The 19,413-nt window shown below is 36.1% G+C and overlaps 1 long non-coding RNA gene across 2 annotated transcripts; it reads left to right on the top strand.

Annotated features, from left to right (window-relative positions):
- The first annotated feature begins 5,362 nt into the window (after positions 1–5,362).
- On the top strand, positions 5,363–19,061 carry LOC125317276. Of its 2 annotated transcripts, none has more exons than XR_007199992.1 (3): positions 5,363–5,487; positions 6,467–6,543; positions 18,944–19,061. It is a non-coding gene; the product is annotated as an uncharacterized LOC125317276 (long non-coding RNA). The 2 variants fall into 2 exon arrangements; XR_007199993.1 differs by lacking the exon at positions 18,944–19,061 and adding an exon at positions 11,541–11,989.
- Positions 19,062–19,413: the final 352 nt, after the last annotated feature.

The following is a 19,413-nucleotide window of genomic DNA, read 5'->3' as shown; positions in this document are numbered from 1 at the left end:
CAGACTGTTTGCACCTCCTGGGAATAGTTTAAACAAAGGGAACCAGTTAGGCTATTGTTAAATTATCTTGGTTTTTCTTTGCACCTCTGTATGAACAATACTCCCACACCAAGTCCCTAGCAAATGAAACCTTGTTCTGAAGTCTGCAAGTTCCAGTTAGCCACTATTTATAACACTCACACTCAAGGGAAAGTGTAGAGATTTCAGTACTGTCCAGATTACAGCCTGGGAAGCTTTTGTCTTCCCAGCACAGCTGATACTTGCAAGTTACTGGAAGGCTCTTTTCAGTTGTTTAAGAGCTATTTGAAATAGCCAGGAAAATGTCAGCTAGCACAAACACATCACAATTCTTGATGTGATACTTCTTTTGAATCATTCTTCCATTTCAGAACAGAAAAACAAAAAACATGTTGAAATTTCATTTCAGTGTGACATGCCTTTTGATCATTCATTTCAGCTGATGCCCATGGAGCACCTATTTGTGAGCCCCAAATTTTCTGCTGGTGTAAACAAATGAGGAGCTCCACTTAATTGTAGCCATTTACCAGAGCAGAGATCATGTCCCAAAGAGTTCATGAGGTAAAAAGTTCATTTTCTACTATTAAACAGCTATGTTTTAAACAGGTATGTTTGAAATAAAAAATATCTTTATATCAGACCCAAAGAGACATTAAGTTCACTGCAGAGGTATAATTCACATTGAATGTAAAGAAATAATGTACTATGGCTTCTGTTTTCTCTTTCTAATGCTTTTAAAGAATGGAAAGATTTCCTTATAACTTAAAACTACATTAGTCAGTAACCCTTTACAATATTTGATCTAAACCAATTTTGGAAATAGTTCAAATAAATATTATTGGTAGGGAAAAATGGAAATAGATGAATTAAATAAAGTGGATTAAAAAAAGTAAATACTTTTTATAACCACAAGAGGATATACCATTTTATAGTCTTTGTATTTACATTTTGTACAGAGACAAAGGAAGGTATTTTGTTCTGACTCATCTGTAGGATGTTAACTACCACTTGGCCAAATTTCAAGAATTAGCAGCAATTGTATTAGGTCCTCCACAGATACTAAATAACAGCTATGATCTAATCAGAAATTATTCCTCTTAGGATTTGATTTTACTGAAATACAAATCAGATAAATTAAGAAATATAGGAGGAAATAATAGGCTCAATTTGAGTAATGATTTTTAATAATCACTGATCTCAAATGTATTTTAACTTAAAACCTAAAATTGAGTGCTACCTAATTTCCCTAGCAGTCCAAACAATTCTTTGGAAACAGATATAACATTATGTCAGTATTTAATTACTATCATGGAGGCTATATCATATAATACAGTACAGAGAGCATTGCAACAATCATTGCAGTAATTATTCAGATGTTGTTGAGCACTCAATAGGTCAGGCCATGATTTATCACAGCTTTCTCAATAACTAAAATTTCCAATAAGCACAATGATCTAAACCTCTTATAACTTGTATTCTGAAATAACTCAATCCAAATTAGAATAATTATTCAGTTCTAAACTCTTGTAACACAGAGCAGAAATTGCCCCTCTCTTGGGTGTTTCTGCGTGTGTTAAAGTGTCTATGATTGTAAGTACTTCTTTTCAGTGAAGTCAGATATACTCCTACCGCATCCATATGGTTCAAGTCTTTGTGATTTATGATCATTAAATATATAAAATTTAAAAAAAAATTAAAACCCAAACAACTGGGGAAAAGCCACTTGATTTCTTAGACCAGAGACATGAGTTTAAAAAAAGCTACACTATGAAGGGAGCTGTAACTTTCTTTTAACTAAAATGCATATTTGAGATGATGAAACAATTCAAAAATTCATGTATAATTTATCATTTTTCAGCAAAAACATTTTAAAAAGTCAAAACACTTCACTCTGACATTTTCAAGTGAAATGTTTTGATTTTTTTCATTTCAGAACAACTTTTCATTTAGAAAAATTTAGCACCTTTTTAGATGTTCCCCTGAATATTTAATATTTTGGTCAATCTGAAAGTAAAGTATCAGATCTCTTTACTTTGGGAATATTAAAATGTTCAAATTATTTTTCCAATTGATTTTTCTTTATCCAACTGATCAAAAAAATCAGTTAGTCACACAGCTCTCCTCTAACACTCCTCTAAGACTACCATGATAGGCTCAATACCCATTTCAGCTCCATTAGATGCACATGAGAGACATGTCTAAGTTTCCAGCATTGGTGTTACTGATCTGTAAATGTTAATGCAGCTTTGGCCCAGAAAATGTCTTATCTGAGAAGGAATGATATATCAGCAATAGCAATAGATGGAAGCCACAGACTAGTCCTGATAGATATCATGCTTCTGATATCCCTTCTTTTGCCAGAAGTTTAACAGGAGATAATAAAAATAATTAACTACATAAAAGGAAAAAAAAAGTACTTGCATGGATATGGTCTATATGGATATGCTGAATATGATTAGAACACTAAGGGACTGTGGGATTACTCTACTATCACAATATGACCAGCACCCACCACTTTGTATTGCACAGGTCACCCTCTTCTCTCTCTGTTATCATACAAACTTCTTGGCACAACATTCCGAGATAAAGTGGAAGAATGAATCAGAACATGAATTTTAAATATAGAGAAACTGGATTTTGACTTATTAGTTTTCAGATAATGAAGTCTTTACTGTTATCCTGTGTGTTTGGTTCCACATCCCCCATAAGAGGTCAGATTTGTACTCCAAGGATGAAATGGAAGTGAAGCTGAATTTGCTCAGGGAGCAAGCATGCTGATATTTCCGTGAGGATTCAGATGGACCTTGGCTCTAGAGCTTTTTCAAGGGTGAATTTAACATCTCCTGGGTAGATAGGGAGCGGCACTGAAAATGTGGAAGCTGGCACTGAAAGATTGAATTCTTTGGTCTTAGAGTACATGCTTGAAGAAATTGGCAAACCAGATCTCACACATTTCAGCTACTGGTAACTGCAAGTCACTGATTTAGGTAAATCAGTTATAACTCTTCAAGGTGTTGAAAGGATAAACACCAAAGAAAGCATGAGTCTTCCTTTTGTTACAGTTGAGCCTGAAGCATGCTGTGTGTCATCATATGAACTAGAGGATTCTTTGCTTTAGAAGAGCCCTGTGGAGAGGAGCCTTCATCCTAATCTTGGGCCTGCAGACAAAAAGCTGAGAAGAACCTTTGTGCGTTAGCAATATCCCTGCATCCTAAACACTCTCCAGATTTTCACCCACTTGTTTTTTTTTGTAAAACAGTTATAAAGTATAAAAAACATAAGGCAGAGACTTTTGCATAAGGGAGAGCTGCAAGAGACAATGGGTTAAATCTTGACCAAGTGAATCAAATGTACAGGGAATCATCCAGCTGCACAGGCTAGAAATAAGATCATTTCAAAGCTTATAACTGAACTTGATGCTGTCCTTTAATGTGCAACTAAACAATTCATAAAGTTCATGGTTGGACTTGACCCCTGTTACTGTGCTCCGTCTTGGCAATGTTTCTAGGAAAAAGCTATTGCACAGCTCAGTACAAGAGAACAGAGGTTTATCTGAAGAAAACCAAGGATTATCCTGATCAGATCCCTGCAGACACACTGACTGTGAACTAAACAATATGCTGGGTATCAAACTGTACAGACCTGAGATATTTTAGATTGGGAGATCTTCAGACTTATATTTTCCCTATAATTAGATTTTTCACATGATTACTTCTTTAATTTGTTATATAAAAGTTTTTAAAATTATATGAAATTACACTCATTGCAATTGAAACAATGTGCTTGTGGCCTACTGTTTTGAAAGCAGGTTTATTTTGTGTCAGGGAACGTATTGCCAAATACGTGTGCTACAGATATTAGGAGCTACCAGATTTAGTGATCAATTTGCCTTTTTGTGTTTTTTTAATGCAGGTTCAGCTTACTTACCAATTTTCTTTTATTTGAAAACTGGGGGGCTTTCGATTGTATGGAAAATATGTAAGACTTTCATGATGCACAGAATACTCCAAGTTACAATAGCTAGTAGAGCTCCTGAAGTGCCATTAGATGCCTAAACATACTGAAAAACACAAAATCAGTCAGCAGAATGCCCTTACACTCATTGAAGTAGTCATGGTATGCAAATGAATGAACGTGAGTAATTTTGGTGGCAATTCCTGACCTTAATGGTTCAGATGATACAGATATTTGTGTTATGCACTCAGCCAGGATAAGATCTGACAATACAAAAACTGAAATCAGATTTGAAACCAAAGAAGCTGCATACATATATGTAACAAAAACTTTGCTCTTAACCTGCTCCTCAGGTCTGGGAGAAATGGGTTATTTGAAAGGGACAAATAGTGTGAACAATCTGACTCTGTCAAGGTTTGCTTTTCAGACTGCCTAGATTTAGGCATAGAACTAATGTGAGTCTTTAAAATAAGAAGTTAAACATTTAGTCTCTCTCTAGAGCAGCTGAAAGAGATGGTTTTCTATGAGGTGTGATTCATCTAAGAATCTTGGAACACTGGAGTCAGGTAAAGTTAGTGTGTCCAAGGAAATGGACTGATGATAGGGGTAACCAGATCTTTAAAAAATACTTTTTTAAAGTGCAAATGTCCTATTCTCACCTGTACTTTGAAACATGGACACATATTCACATCCTTTCTTTTTAAGAGTTTTTATACTTTATAAATGAGAATTCTTTCACAATAAATTACAAGAAGAAAATAGTAAACAACTACAGACATCACTGAGGTCAGCATCAGAACCAAGGAAAATAGTGAAATACAAAGTAGTAATTTATGAATATGAAGAGCACACGGTACCTGGGACTTTTGTCATCACCTCTCTGTGAGGCAGAATTATCTGTTTTAAATTAACTTGTCTCTGTAACCGTGAAAGTGCATTTCTTTTTTGTCATATAGACACAACCATCTCTTCAGGACAGAAATAACTGAAGTTACCAGAGGCAAATATCTACATATAAAGTTTCCTTTTCAATATAACCATATGTAGCAGTGCACTGTACCCATGGTGATTGATAGTATTGTCGCATACAGCTCAGAGTAGAATGATCTGTTGAAGAAAAATATCAGTCTAGAAGATTTCCCAAGATATGTTTCAACTTGTCCATTTACTTGAGGAAGAACTGAACCCACGATAGTATTAATAAAGACAGGTAAAACTGAATTTGTTGTGCCAGCAGCTCTCTTTCTGATCTGTCCTGCTGTGAGTGGCTGTTGCTGGGTGGCTGTGCCTGCTGGAGGTTATGTGTCCCAGGGCTGGGTCTGGACTGTGAATGCTATTGCAGCTCCAGCATTACCAGTCTCTCCTGGCACAGTCAGGATTACTTCAGAGCCAGATCAGGCTCTGTCATAGTACAGCTAATAGGAACACTGCTTTTTCTCTTCTTCCTGCTAGATTTGTTTATTTTTGTATACACCATCTTGTAGAGAAATAACAAGTCACGGGCAACCACTAAAGGTCTGTATCTTAAACTACAAAGATATTGTATTAAGTTATGGTAAAGGTGACTGAATTTGAAATGTAATAAAAATAGTGAGAATGTGGCTGTATAGATACTCTATTCTCTGTCCTCACATCAAATGTATTTTGGTGCTAGACATTTCAGCTGCTAACTGATCTTTTTAGTTTTTCTTGAAGTGGAGTTTCTTGTTAGGTTAGTATTATTCAGCTAAAGCTCTTTCTGATGTCTGGACTAAAGAGAATTGCAACTCCAGCTGTCAGCTTCCAGCAGCCAATAACAACCCTATTTTCTTGGAAATTTTGCCAATTTTAATTAGCTGTTATGTATACTAGTATATGCAAGCACTGGACTTAACTAGTGCTATGTCTGAATATGTGTTCTTTACCTTAAAAGATCAGTGAAGTCCTATGTTTTTATAGTAGAATACAGAAAATAAAACTATTTGTGTATTCCCACCACCCCCCTAGTTTTTCAATATATAAGGATTTGCTTATTTGCTTGCTTTTTACCAGACATGCATATACTCAGGGAGATAGCTAATTAAGACTGAAAAAGCATTTTGCAAACTTACCTGCAATGTTAATAAACTATTTTTATGTGTGCATCTATGTGAGTATACATATGTACTCACACATATGGCTGAACATATGCTTAGGACAATTAAAAGACAATATCAAGCAAAACCAAAAACCAAGACACCTCTCCCTTTTTTAACATGTACCTTTGATTTGAAAGGGAATATTTTAGTGGCATTTTGCAGATAGGATAGACAAGTAACTTTCCAGTGAGGCAGTGGTCTTTGTCACACCATTTTAATTACCCAGGTTGGTTCATTTCTGACATGATTTACACTTGGAAAACCATACAGGTCTTGGACTGCAAGTTTATAAAAGCTCAAACACTGCCTTTAGATACAAAACTAACTCAGGTTAGTTTTTTCTCCTCTGTCATTGCCTGTTCTTAATTTTTTTACAGCTACAACCAACAAACTGACAGCAAGCAACTTCTTCTATAAGTATGCCTTGACCCACGTGAAACATATCGGAACAACGGTGGGTATTTCTAATCACACCATAGGAAGCAGCTCTCTGAAAGTGGCTGTCACAGCATGTCATTTTGTCATGTTTACAGGCATACAGGTATTTGAAGCACCCCAAGGTATCTGTAAGTAATTGGCATGATGATTCCAATCCATTGCTAGCTATGAATTAAATATCTAAACAGTTTTGGTTAATGAACTAATTATCCTAGTGGAAAATTGTATCTTTGCTTTATTCAGTGAGCTGGAAATAGAACAGAAGCTAGACATTGCTGTTCCCAGTGTAGCTATGATTTTTAATGTGAAAGGAGAAGGCAAACAAGTTAAGATATATCTTACTGATGTACCTGGTAGATGGTTTAAGACCCCTCACCTAATCTGAGTCTGTCAAAAGAATCTCTGCATTCAATAAGCAGTTTGTAGCAAGAGGGGCATAATACTGAATAAAGAGGATAGTAAGAAGAGTCTGACACTTGAAAGGTCTTTGACAGCCTGTGGCCGACTGCTGATAGTGTTTAGGATAGACTTATTATCAGCCCTGGTGTATCTTATCAGTATGAACATGGGTGTTTGGAAATTAAATAGCATGGAAAGAAAGGTCTCTCACTCAGTATTTTTAATACCTTTGCATTTAAATATGGATTTCCAAAAGCTTAAAACCCCCAACCATTCTTCTAGTGCAATTTTTTTTTATAATTTTCTGCAAAGAACAGGTACAGTCAAGCCACTGCCTTATTTAAATGCATTGTTATAGTACTATTTAAGCTTATACTTATAAGACCAGAATGAAGCATTTTTATTTAAAATGAGGAGTTTTGTAAATGGAAAGAAAAATACAAACATCTTTTTTTTAACCTCCTTTTGTTTGTTCCTTTGTTAATATCTTGCTCTGCTAGGTTTACAAATCCTAAATAAATAGAAATTAGTGCTCCTTACTTTGCAGTCCATTTGCTTTAGATGTTTGCCTTGAGGGACATTTGTGTATTCTACTAATGGCTGCAGCAGAGCGCTGTCTCATTTTCATTCTGGCAAAAAAAGGCCGTTTCCATGGTTACAGTTTCATTTGCTAGAGAGAAACTGATGGCTGTTAGTGATCCCATCATAAGCAACTTCTGTCAGATTTCTTATCAAGTAGACATATTTTGACAAAGTGAAAGATAACACCATAATAAGAGAACTAAGTTGCTACTCTATGTAATGAACCATTTAACATTAAATGAAATGTGAAACCACATTCTTAAGGCTGAAGGTGGAGAGAAAAGAAGTAATATTTATAATTTACAAAAATAAAAATATTCAGTGCTGGAATAATGATACCTACTTGCTTTCTGTTGTCAAGGTAAACCTAGTAGCATAGCATTGATGTATATTTTAGGGTCATGTACAAACCTTCACCATCATCTATTTCACAGACAGATTACACAGAGCTATAATTACTTCTAGGTTTTCTTGTGGTAGTTCATTTGGCTAGATATGGTCCAAGACTGAGTTAGGGGCTAAATGCATGGATGGTAGGTCACACCCCACACATACACACCTTCCCCCAGACCCAGCTCAGACTTAGTCTAGCATTTTGCCCCACAAAATACATGCCATATCTATTCAGAAGGAATACTGTGGACTTAGAAACCTGGAAGAACCTTACCCTACCCTTTGTTGCTGTGAGCTGGGCTGGATGCCAGACAACAGACAAGATTTGCCCCAAATTATTTTGTTGTTCAGAAAATGTTTATTGGAGCCCTACATAACCTGAGGACTGAGGTTAAATATGGTTATTGAAGGGAAAAGGAGACAGTATATGGTTTAATTTTAGATGTTTATGTTTCAGATCTTTAAGGTATCATATAGGGATGGCATCACCAGGTCTCCAGGCTTTCTTGGTTCACTATCACAGGAAAGCCTAAAAAAACCTTCCAAAAGCTAACTACAGAAGAGCAGTAGAATACCGGGAAATAAATGAAACACATAATTAACATATTAGGATTAAAAAAAAAAATGCCATGAAAAATGTATCCTACAAGGTTGTGGAAGAGGACTGAAATAATGAAGAAAGTTAGACTTGGGTAAAATTAAATACTAGTACACTGTACCTGAGGTATATACTCTGGGGTTAAGCTGAAGATTTGTAAAGTATATTTGTATTAATGCATATCAAGCTTTTTCTCCTTAGACACCTCTATAAATCTCCATTTAAATACAGATATTTGTTTAAAATTTAATCTCACTTGAAGCAGAGTATCAGTTCATTATTGCCCTTCACTTCAGTAGTTGTTCAGCTTTACAAGTGATGTGAAATGCTATCAGACTAAAATGATAGTGCCTGATTCTTATCTAAATTGAATTTTTTTTTTATTTCTTCAGCACATTTAGAAATGGGATGTAACTCTTTAATCAGTTTTAAGTAATTTGTTATCACCCAGAAAGGTACTTTAGAATAGCTAAGAGAGGCCAGTAAAATGGTGTAGACCTATTTTGCACTCAAAATACACTCTGGGATCAGGGCTATGGGTGAATTTGAATTACTTCCAAAAAGCCTACAATCTCAGAAAGGTTTTTCTGAGATACAAAAACAGTTGATGTCCTGTAGATTCACATTTAATTATTTGTTACTGTAAATGCTGTGTAGTCCATGGAGGCTTGAAAGAGTTCACTGGCCTGCCCTGACTTGTGTTATGCTTGAGCAGAATCTCAGCTTTAAGGTACCCATTGAGAACTTCTGGTTGCTTTTGCCATTTTAAATATTACTTACAAGCACAGTGTGAGCTATCTTGAAGCGTGGACATCAGAGCTCAACATGAATGGCATTGAGCTCAGTCTTAAAACATACAATCGCAGAATCACAGAATCATAGAATGGTTTTAGTTGGAAGGGACCTTAAAGATCATCTGCCACGGGCAGGGATACCTTTCACTAGACCAGGTTTCTCAGAGCCCACCTCATCCTTCAGAACTGAATCCTGCAGTAGGACTGTCAATGTGACAACACATGTGTTTCTGGAAACTGAATTCAGAAGCCTATGTCAGCAGGTGTGGGTACATGGCTGAAGCCAAAGGACTTCTCTGAAGTCCAGTTGATGAGGTCCTGTTCTTTACACAAGAGCCAGCCATGAGTTTCTTTCATACCCAGGATTCCATTGACTTGAATCTAGATTGAGCTCCTCTGTTACAGCTCTTTCAATAAGCTTAAAGGATTGGATCTTCTACAGCAACTGGCACTGACCTACTTCAGGTTCCACTGAAGTTAATGATAAAACTCTCTCTGGTTTGAACTCAAACAGAGTTAGGTCCATGGTACAGTCTTTTGAAAAGTCCCACTCCATATGGTTTCTAAAGAGTTAGTGATGAACAAAAGGCACTGAAGTAATCTATACTTTTCAGATGGGATTTCTAACATACTTATAATAACATCAATGACACAGGAATTGAATGCATGGCACTCTATTAAATTCCATAAGCTGTAATACCATATTTTTAAAGCTGTTAATATCTGTTTGCTCAGAGGCTGTGCTTCGCCACAACCTGAGGAATCTATCTGTTTATGAATTAGAGGCAGGGTGAATGTCCCCATAACATGAATAGGAGCTGTGTGAGAATAGATGCAGGGCCTGAATGACTCAAGAGCTGTCACTTCAACAGGCAGTGCTCCTCAAAAGACATAGAGCTTCCTCAATGACTCTAATAAATCTAAGTAGAGAGACAACAAATTGGTTTGCATAAGTACTCCAGAAAGGCCTCCCAAGAACATAAAATTTTGGGTTTGAACTCCTTCTTTACCTTTTTCCTTAAGCACATACTTAAGATGATTGTGCTTCTGCATTTGCTGAAGCTGGTGTTGTAAGGAGCACAGATGAATCTTTCCTTTTTCTTTCCATCACATACATGATGCTTACCACAATACCCACAAGGTTTGAAAAAGTTCTCTTTTTTCAGAAAGAGTGGCAAAGATGACTTAAATTTACATTTCTGGTAACATGAGCCTTTTTGATATTATGATTAAAATATCTAAGTGTTTTTGAGTCAAAGTTGCCACTGCAGTTCAATCCTTCTCTGAATTCCTAAATAAGTGGACTAATCTTCAGCAATGCTTCACTTTTACAGTTTGTAATTTGAACAACAGTTGTTATGCTGTCAAGTCTAGGAACAGTCAGTCCTAACATTTAAGTGCCTAAGAGTTTTATACGTTCGACTCTCAGTGAGACTTGAGAACTTCATTCCCATAGCTCTTTCTAAAAAATCACAGATGAGGAATTTGTAGGCACTACTGATTCTTTTCAAGAAGAAAAATTCTTGTGTAGATATATTTATTTGTTACTGCCTCAGTGAAAAATGCCATGTCACCTTCTGGTGCCAAGGATCTGCCCAGGCAAACTGACAACTGTGAGCAACAATGAAAACTGACAACTTCATAACCTTGCCAAGCACTAGGAGGAAATGGCTGTTCATTCTGCCCATCATGCATAAAGGGCTTTTTATGGCCCAATTTCCAAGATGCTGCTCTGTGGGAAGAGGAAAGGTCCTGACTCAAGTTGTTTCCTGTTCCAATAAAAAAGAGTAAAAGCAAATCTAGTAGCATTAGCCATACCCTGGGTCTGACATGTGAGTCAGGAAAGAGAAGCAGAGAAGCTCCTCCAAGCTTACATGGTAAATACCAAGGTGCAGTTTGGTAGCAGGTTATATCAGAGACAGGTATCTCTTAAGAGACAGGTCTCATCCTACAGAAAAGAAAGAAATGAATTTTTTGAAATACACATTTAAGTCACTCTAGGTGTATTGACGTAATGTATTTTCAAAGAAATTTGCCATTCAGCAAGGGCAGTGACCTCAGTTTTCACAGGACATATCTCAGCATTCATGTGACAAATCGAAGGCAGAGCAAATGTAGCAGAATTTACCATTCCCAAAATGCTGAGCTCAGACACATACTATATAATGTATTCTACCTATAAGATATCCTTGATTTAATAATATCGCATGAATTTACAAGATATAAATTTCATTTTTTGCTTTCCAGCTGATCCCAGAGCTGATGCCTTCAGAAATGTTGAGAACAGATAACATAAAAAAATAGAGAAATAGACATATTCTATGTTTCAACAATGTTAAAAGCCAAGGCAACATGTATTTTATCTACAAGGATGCAGAGAAGATCTGTTCATGCTACATATATCAAAAGTTGGAAATGTTTCCCAGCAGCAAAATCTGATTGGGCCAAAGATTGAAAGATTTCAAAAGGTTCCTGCAAAAGACTGCATGTAAGGTGTGTTTCCTTTTTATTTAGTATAAAGAAACCAAACTTTTGGAATGGAAAGAGTTTCCAAAATCTTTCTTATTGAAAACACCATATGTAATGTTTTCTCATTGTGCAAAGAAATCACCTTTTTTTTTTCTTTTTCTACTGAGGAGCTTCAGCAAGACAGACTTTTTCCTATTAGTAAACAACAATCTTGGAATTTTCCAATGAGAAAATGAAATTTCTAAGCAGCTTTAATAGTTTGGTTTTTTTTTGTTTTTTTGTTTTTTTTTTTTTGATGCTTGGGTCTTGATTTTTTTTTTTTCCTTTCTAGTTCAATCATTCCTGGAGTAGAAAGAAACCATTTAGCAATGTAAAGTAATACTAAAAAATAGTTCAGTGACAGGAAGTGAAAAATAATGTATCTTGTGGGGAAATTACACAGTCATCTAATTAGACAGGATATTGTGACATGTAATTAGTTTATGTTTGCTGAGTACTTACAAAAAATGCAAAGCTCTTTATAAATGCTAACGATTAATATTTAACCTAGGCATATATAATTAACAAAAGCCTGTTCTAGGCAAAGTATTAGGGCTAATTAACAACCATATTTTCATATCATATTCCACGTTTGCCTAAAATGCTAGAACCTTGCTTCAAAGACTGAAATACTGAATCTGTAGAGTGCTCTTAAATATCAAAACAGGAATTCAAATTTTGTTTTAGGTTTGGGGGTTTGCTATTTCTTTTGATAAAAATGTATCTCACATAATATCATATAGTTACTCTTTTCCTAAGTATTTGTGGGGTTGTCTTTGGAAGGATTCCACCTAAACAAGTCTTACTTGACTTCTGAAAATTAATGAGATTAAATTACAGAAGAGTTTGGCAGCAGACTGAGCAGCCGTTATTCCCATTTCACTATCATAGATAAAAGTTGGAAATGATTCCACCATGTCAGTGTGCTCACAACAGCATGAGCCATGGCACATGAGAATTGAACTAGGCCTATCATAACCAAGGGAAAGGTCAAATTTGGGATCCAAATTGGGTAATGGGATGGAAGCTAGTAATAGTCTTTGCTGATTGTGATGAAAGTCCAGCTTTTTGCATTCAAACAACCAAAGTTCAATTCAAAAGGCAGGAAAAGAACAAATCTTGAATCGCAAAAATGAAGTGACAGAGGTCTGATACATAGCAACCCTATATTTAAGCCAAAAAAGCCTTTTATGATATATGGTTTTTATACAAAGAATAATGATTTCTGCTATTTCCATCCAGCTTCTCTGTGTAGGTTTGTACGACTGTAAATTTTGCTTGTTACTTGCTTGAACTTTAGCACCACATTCTAACAATAAAAATGTTGTGCACTGACATTTTTGTTTTGCTTTGGTTCTTCAAACAAAGTTTAAAATTCTTGTTTTCTGTGAAGGAAATAGAATTTGATGTTCAAATAAAAAAACCCCAAACAAGTAATCATAACCAAACTTTGATTTTGTGGTCTATATGGTATGAATTTCCCTCAAATAGAAATGTATTATTCTGCTGGTCAAAGTGTACCTTAATCCATGTAAGATGAGGAATACCTGTATAATTATTAAATACTGAACTGATGAAAAATTGAGTTAGAAAAGTCTTCCTAATCAGTAGGATTAAAATAGAGACAGTCTCCAAGGATATACTTGCAGGCTGTTTTACTGAGAGATTGCACAGAACACACTCAAAGTGGGACAGAAACAGAAGGAAAAACAAAAAAAAAATCCAGCCATGACACATATTAATGCAATGTGAGAAAATAAAATAGCAATAAACAAAAATAGATATTGAATGAAATCAGTGCCTGGAAAGCTGAGGGAACAAAATGTGCCTGATGACTGTCCTGCAAACCTTTACTGAGGCAAATGCTCTGTGCTCATGCAAACGGCTCTATTTTTGTTAGCTGGACTGTCCATGTAAGGATAAAATTTTGCAGCTGAGTTCCTGAAAGACTTAAGTAGACTTATTTGCTTGTTCATATCTTATTAATATAATGTAATATGCTATCTCCAGTTGCTTATTCTGGGAGACTCAAATAAACCTTAACATTAATTTCTAAGACCAAAAATCAGCAAAATATATTTACTGTATATACACTGAGACAGAATTCTCAGCTTATTTTAAATGAGTACTTATCCAGTGGTCTTTTTCCTTCCTCTGCAGCTAGTAACTGAGGACAAGACTCTTTAAATTTCTATCAGTTGGGTCCAAGAATCAGAGCAATATCTTAAATTATTTCACAAAAAGAATCCAGCTGATATCAAAGAAACGCCCAATACATTCAAACTTCCAGTTTGATCTCTACAAGTTTTTCTCTCCAAGCCCTGAGGATTACATACCAATGTTATTTTTCAAATGACAGTTTCAGTTTCCTGGACTCATGGTAACTTTAGATAAATGCATACTTTCATTCCAGCTGATACGTGATCTTCTTTTAGACTGTAGCTGAATTAATTTAAAATTACAGAAATAACACAGAAAGTGGAGACACAAACCAAGTGATCTTAACAGATGTGATCTCATCAGGGTTCCATTTGTTAAAGGAAATCATTGAATATTAACTAAAAGTTAATTAGATCTAATCACCAATTAGAAAGGAAAAGTAATTTGAAACTATCTGCTGCCAGTGTCTTATTATTACCTTTGAGAAGCTTAAATCTTGCAGAGGGTATGCTACCTGCCCATATATCGGTTCTAGTGTCCTAAGTCCATTGCTAAATTCTGGTTAATTACAGGTAGTCTCACAGATCTCAAAAGATGCAAAGGAAAAGACAAACAACTTGTCTTGAAACACTGGAAATACTGAAGGACTCGCTAACTTGCTCTGTTTAGAAAAACGTAACTCTTTTATTTTTAGTTTTGTTTTCCAAAGTTCCCTATTTTGAGAAATAGGTAAAGTGAAACCAGTCTATATAGGGACACAGAGATAATTCTGAAAGTGAAGGGACTAGTGCCTGTCCAAATGAAGTACCCTTGGTAAGGAGACAGTGGGCCAAGATGTGTGAGTGTAACACACAGCCTTTGCACCCAGGACCATCAGCTGTACAGTGAAGGTGACTTATACCCATCACTACAAAAACAACCCTGTGTACTTTGTCTAGCAGTTACACATAGTAAAATACATGCCTGGAGAGACAAGAACCCGAATTTTCCATGGGTCATACAGTTCTTATGCATACTTAGGGAAATAAAAGGGTACTGTGACATACATCACAGCTGCGAAAGAAGGGTTGACAAGCATGCAAGGCCATATGGGGTGTTGAGGTCAACCAGTGACTCTCTTCTGCACTGAACTGTTTTGATCCCTCTTTGAAAACTAATGTGGGCAGTGGTGTGAGCAATCTGGAGAAATAATTCCTTTTATCTCCTCAACCTTGCTTCTCTCCCAACTCAGGGAAATTCAAGGTGTGGTGTAGTTGACACAATAAGTCACAGGGAAAATAATGCAAAATGTCAGATTTAGGAACTTAGCTCAGGGCCTGTTTTTTAATTATTATCTTGGCCCTTAATTTTTCAAATAAGCTATTTTTTTTAATGAGAAGTGGCTCTTTAGATAGCACAAGAAACTGCAACTTATCTTTGAACCCATCTCATAACAACCTGGACCTACCTAATAATTCCAGTTCTTGAAGGGCCATCATTATTGTTAATTAGCCAAGTTCCTTCAGCTGGCTTCTAAAATTCCAGACAGAAGAGACAGTCAGCAAATCCAACCAATTCAAGCACTTAGGAGGACAATCTACAATAGTCTGAAATCTCTGTGTAGCCTTCCTCAAGGAAGGTTCTGTTCCAAAAAAAGAAAATCCCATAAGAATTCTAGTCTTGCTGTTAGCAAAAAACCCCCAACACATTCGTATTTGAGCCTTTCTATTTGAGATTTTCTACTGCCTTACAGGTGTTTTAAAATGGGATTGGTACAACTTATCTCAGACTTTTGTGATTTGAACGAATTTGCTGTGAGCTGATATGAACTGCACTTTATTTTGCAATTAAATTGTATATGTAAACTTCTGCTTGTGAGCTGCCATATGTAGTCACTCAGCAGAGTCTACTGACACTTTTCACTGCAAAATGCACGTGATGGACTTGATCCTCTTTTTCAGAACCTTTCCCAATGCAGCAAATTTGTCATCACTTCAGTGAAACACTGTTGTCCCAACCCACTGGGCTGATATTGAAGATCTTTAAAGAAGATAACATTAAATTGTCTGAAGTAAGAATTGATGGATATCTCCAGGCACCTTTCACTAAGTTTATGTTCTGGATTCACATTACAGAGCACACTTTTATTAAAAGAATTATTAGACCCAGCCTTAAGGCTACTATGGGAAAGTTTTGAAAGAAGGAATAGAAATTCACATCTCAGGTCTCATTACGAAATGAAAGACCTACTGAGATAAAAGTGACATGTAAATTCTTTCCCATACTTCTACACATTAATAGTATTTCTGCCTTACGGATTTAAGGAAATATTTAATATTGCTTTCTATCACGACAAAGAATTATTTATTTTTTGATTTTGATCTCTTCTTAAACAAACTGTCTGTAATCTGTACATTTTCCAGTCCCAAAATGACCTTTTTGTAGCATAGGTTTATTCTTAATAAACAGTTGTTGTCAGCAGCCTCTGCAACTCCTTAGTAACCACAAAGACATTCTGTGGCAAAGTATCTAACTACTTCTATATTTGTTTTACAGTTTCTGAGCATAAATACAAATAAAACAGCAAAGAATCAGTAAGAATGAAAGTAACAGCAGAAATAATATTCACCAAAAATTGCAAGAGAAAAGTAGGGGCAGCAAAAATTCATCTATCAATACATTGCAGGAGATTGCCTTACTGAATGTGTCTGCTTCCATAAATACCAAAAATAAAGAGACATATTTGGTTTCTTCTTTTCTACTTTTGTTTTATGCTCTATGCTCTCATTCAGCATGTATTTACTTATCTTAGGCTGAGCAGTCACATTGCTCTGTTGATCAAAAAACTCAGGATATTACAAAGCTTATTCTGATAAAACCTTTACACATTATGAAAGTATCTTCCAATTTTTACTTTTTAAATTTTTTTTTTTTCTTTTCAAATGACACATACATTTACTAAAAGGTGGGACAGAAAATGAGGAGCCAGAGTGCATCTGCTTTATAACTGTAATTTTCATTGTGGAAGAAAAACTTAGCTCCTTGCCTCTTGTCTTCAGGAGAACAAGTGAAAAGTTTTATTGCTTAACAGAAGATGCTATTTAGAGCACAGAATATATTCCTGGTACTTATAAAAGTAATCCCAACAGATAGCTAGCAAAGTCACCTACCGAATGACCTTATGTGAAACTCTGTAGCTTGTCTATACTATCAGTATTACATTCATGTTTGTATTGTGCACAGTAAACTTCACAGATATTTTCTAATCTCAAAAACCATGAGGAAATTCTTAACCACATGAAATTTCACAAACACTGTTTTGTTGCACTCGATGGGAAAGGCTGACCTTTTTGTTGTCATAGTACAAACCTCTCCCTTGTCAGCAAACAAAAATCCATTATCTGTTAGTAATATAGGGCCTATGGCACAGAGACAGGACTGCTATTAACCCTTCTGTCTTGGTCCTGCATCCAGCCCAGGTCAAGCTTAAAATGTGACTCTTAAGTTCTTCTGCACAGAGTCCACATCTTCTTTTGTGGAAACAGTCATGACAAGTTGTTTACGATAAATTATACATAACAGCAGTGGGAGCAAAAGAAAGCAGATATGAAGTATTAATTAATTGATTAACTGATTTTATTCATTCCGATTAAATTTCTACTATCAGTGATTGCATGTTCACCTGGAACTTGCTGCATTATTTAGCAGTGGAAGTTAGGTTTCCCACTCCATCAGTGGCTCAGACAAAGCTGAACAAAGGTTTAAGAAATGCCCCTCTTATCAGCTATTTTGTTTTCAGCCTACTATTAATTCATAACTTAAATTATCGTATTTGCATTCCTTATGCTGGGGTTTCCAGTCCTTGAGGCCAAAACCGATCTCACGTCACAGGCAAGAAGTTCTTGGTCTTGCAGAACCCACCAGGCAGTGTGCAGAGTAGAAGACCACAGCCAGGCTGTGGTGTGGGTGGGGAAGCTACACGCTGGGCCACTAATGAAAGATGTGGCAGATTCACACTGGTTATGTCAGTGGCACAACAAGTGAGCTAAGAAGCTGTAAGGCATCACAGGACACCAGGCAGAGTTGTTGTGTTGAGGCTCAGGCAGCAGCACCCTGAGTGAACATCTAGTTAATGAAAATTTAAAACAAAGTCAGGAGTTTATGGCCTGATGCAAAACCCATTAAAGTCAATGGAAAGATGTCTATCTAGAAGCATTTGAAAACCCCAGATGGCTGTAGGAAGTGGGATGGCTCTAGGGTTCCTAAGAATAAAAGAGCAAAATCTGTAACTTAATGGAGCTTAGCAATGGCAATAAATGTGAAGAGGTTCCACTGAGAAAGTTGATGTAGAAATTAATATGGGGCAAATGACAGAACCTTATCCAAGTCTAGGATGGAAGTCTTAGGACAGCCAAGAGAAAAAAAAAGATATTTCACTGGAAAATGATTATGCATTTTGCCCTCTTACTTTGTCCCTATGACTCATAAGACAGCAAGTTTAATAGGGGCAGAATTTCAATGCAGGGTGAATGCTGAGCCATATTTTAGCTCTTTGGGATCTGACCCATTTTTACTGTTTCACTGACTGAGTAGCCTGTGGCTTTTGTTCTTTAAAGCTTGATATTTCCATTTGGTGGACAATTTCAAATTGCTACAGTTATTTGAATAGTAGGCAAATTTCTATTGTTTTTAGTGGCTAGTTTTCAAATGTTTTTTCAATTTGGTTTCTTTTCCCTATGGTAATGGGGCTTGACAGCATGATTCCCTCTTGGGGAAATTGGACATATGTAGCTTTTAATTTCTTCTGGGGAAAGAAGCATCTAAATTAAAAGTAGCAGGATGTTTCTCACAAAAGGACAAATTTTCTACCCAGCTTTGAGTAACTTTGTGGCAGAAATCCTACTCCCTGCTGGGGAACAATTGCCAGTGGCTCAGCACATTCCCAGTAGGCATGTCATTTTATCACAGTTTCCCTAAATTTCCCTTAATTCCACACATAACAGAGTCACCATGGTGCTACAAGAGGATTCATCTACGAGAAAAGGTCCCAGTCATTTCAATGAGAATATTGCTCGGGTGAACAGTTCATGGTTTGGCCTTCAAACAAGAATGATCATTTAGGTAAGATATTAACGAAACTCTGGGTTTAATTGCAGGGTATCTCATAGCCTCTTGTGTGGCTCCTTATTTCTCCATGTCTCATTTTCATACTAGCAATGATTCCTTCTCTTGCAGAAGTGTTCTGAAGAGTTCATTAATATTTGTGAGGTATTTAAATGAAGAACTTACTCAAGAAGAAATAAGTCAGGGCTGGGTGCCTGGGTGCACACTATTATTCCTGGCACAAAAGAAAACAAAACAAATCCCTAGTTGATTCAGAGCATTGAGGAAATGTTCTTCCATTTTCCCCAGATGGCAAAAAATCTCAATGTATACAAAATATCAATAGGACAAGCAATTGTGCTTGAAGCAG

Source organism: Corvus hawaiiensis, chromosome 26 (assembly GCF_020740725.1).
Source record: "Corvus hawaiiensis isolate bCorHaw1 chromosome 26, bCorHaw1.pri.cur, whole genome shotgun sequence".
NCBI lineage: Eukaryota > Metazoa > Chordata > Aves > Passeriformes > Corvidae > Corvus > Corvus hawaiiensis.
Note: the sequence above shows the minus strand (reverse complement) of the source record. Positions and strands in the feature narration are given on the sequence as shown.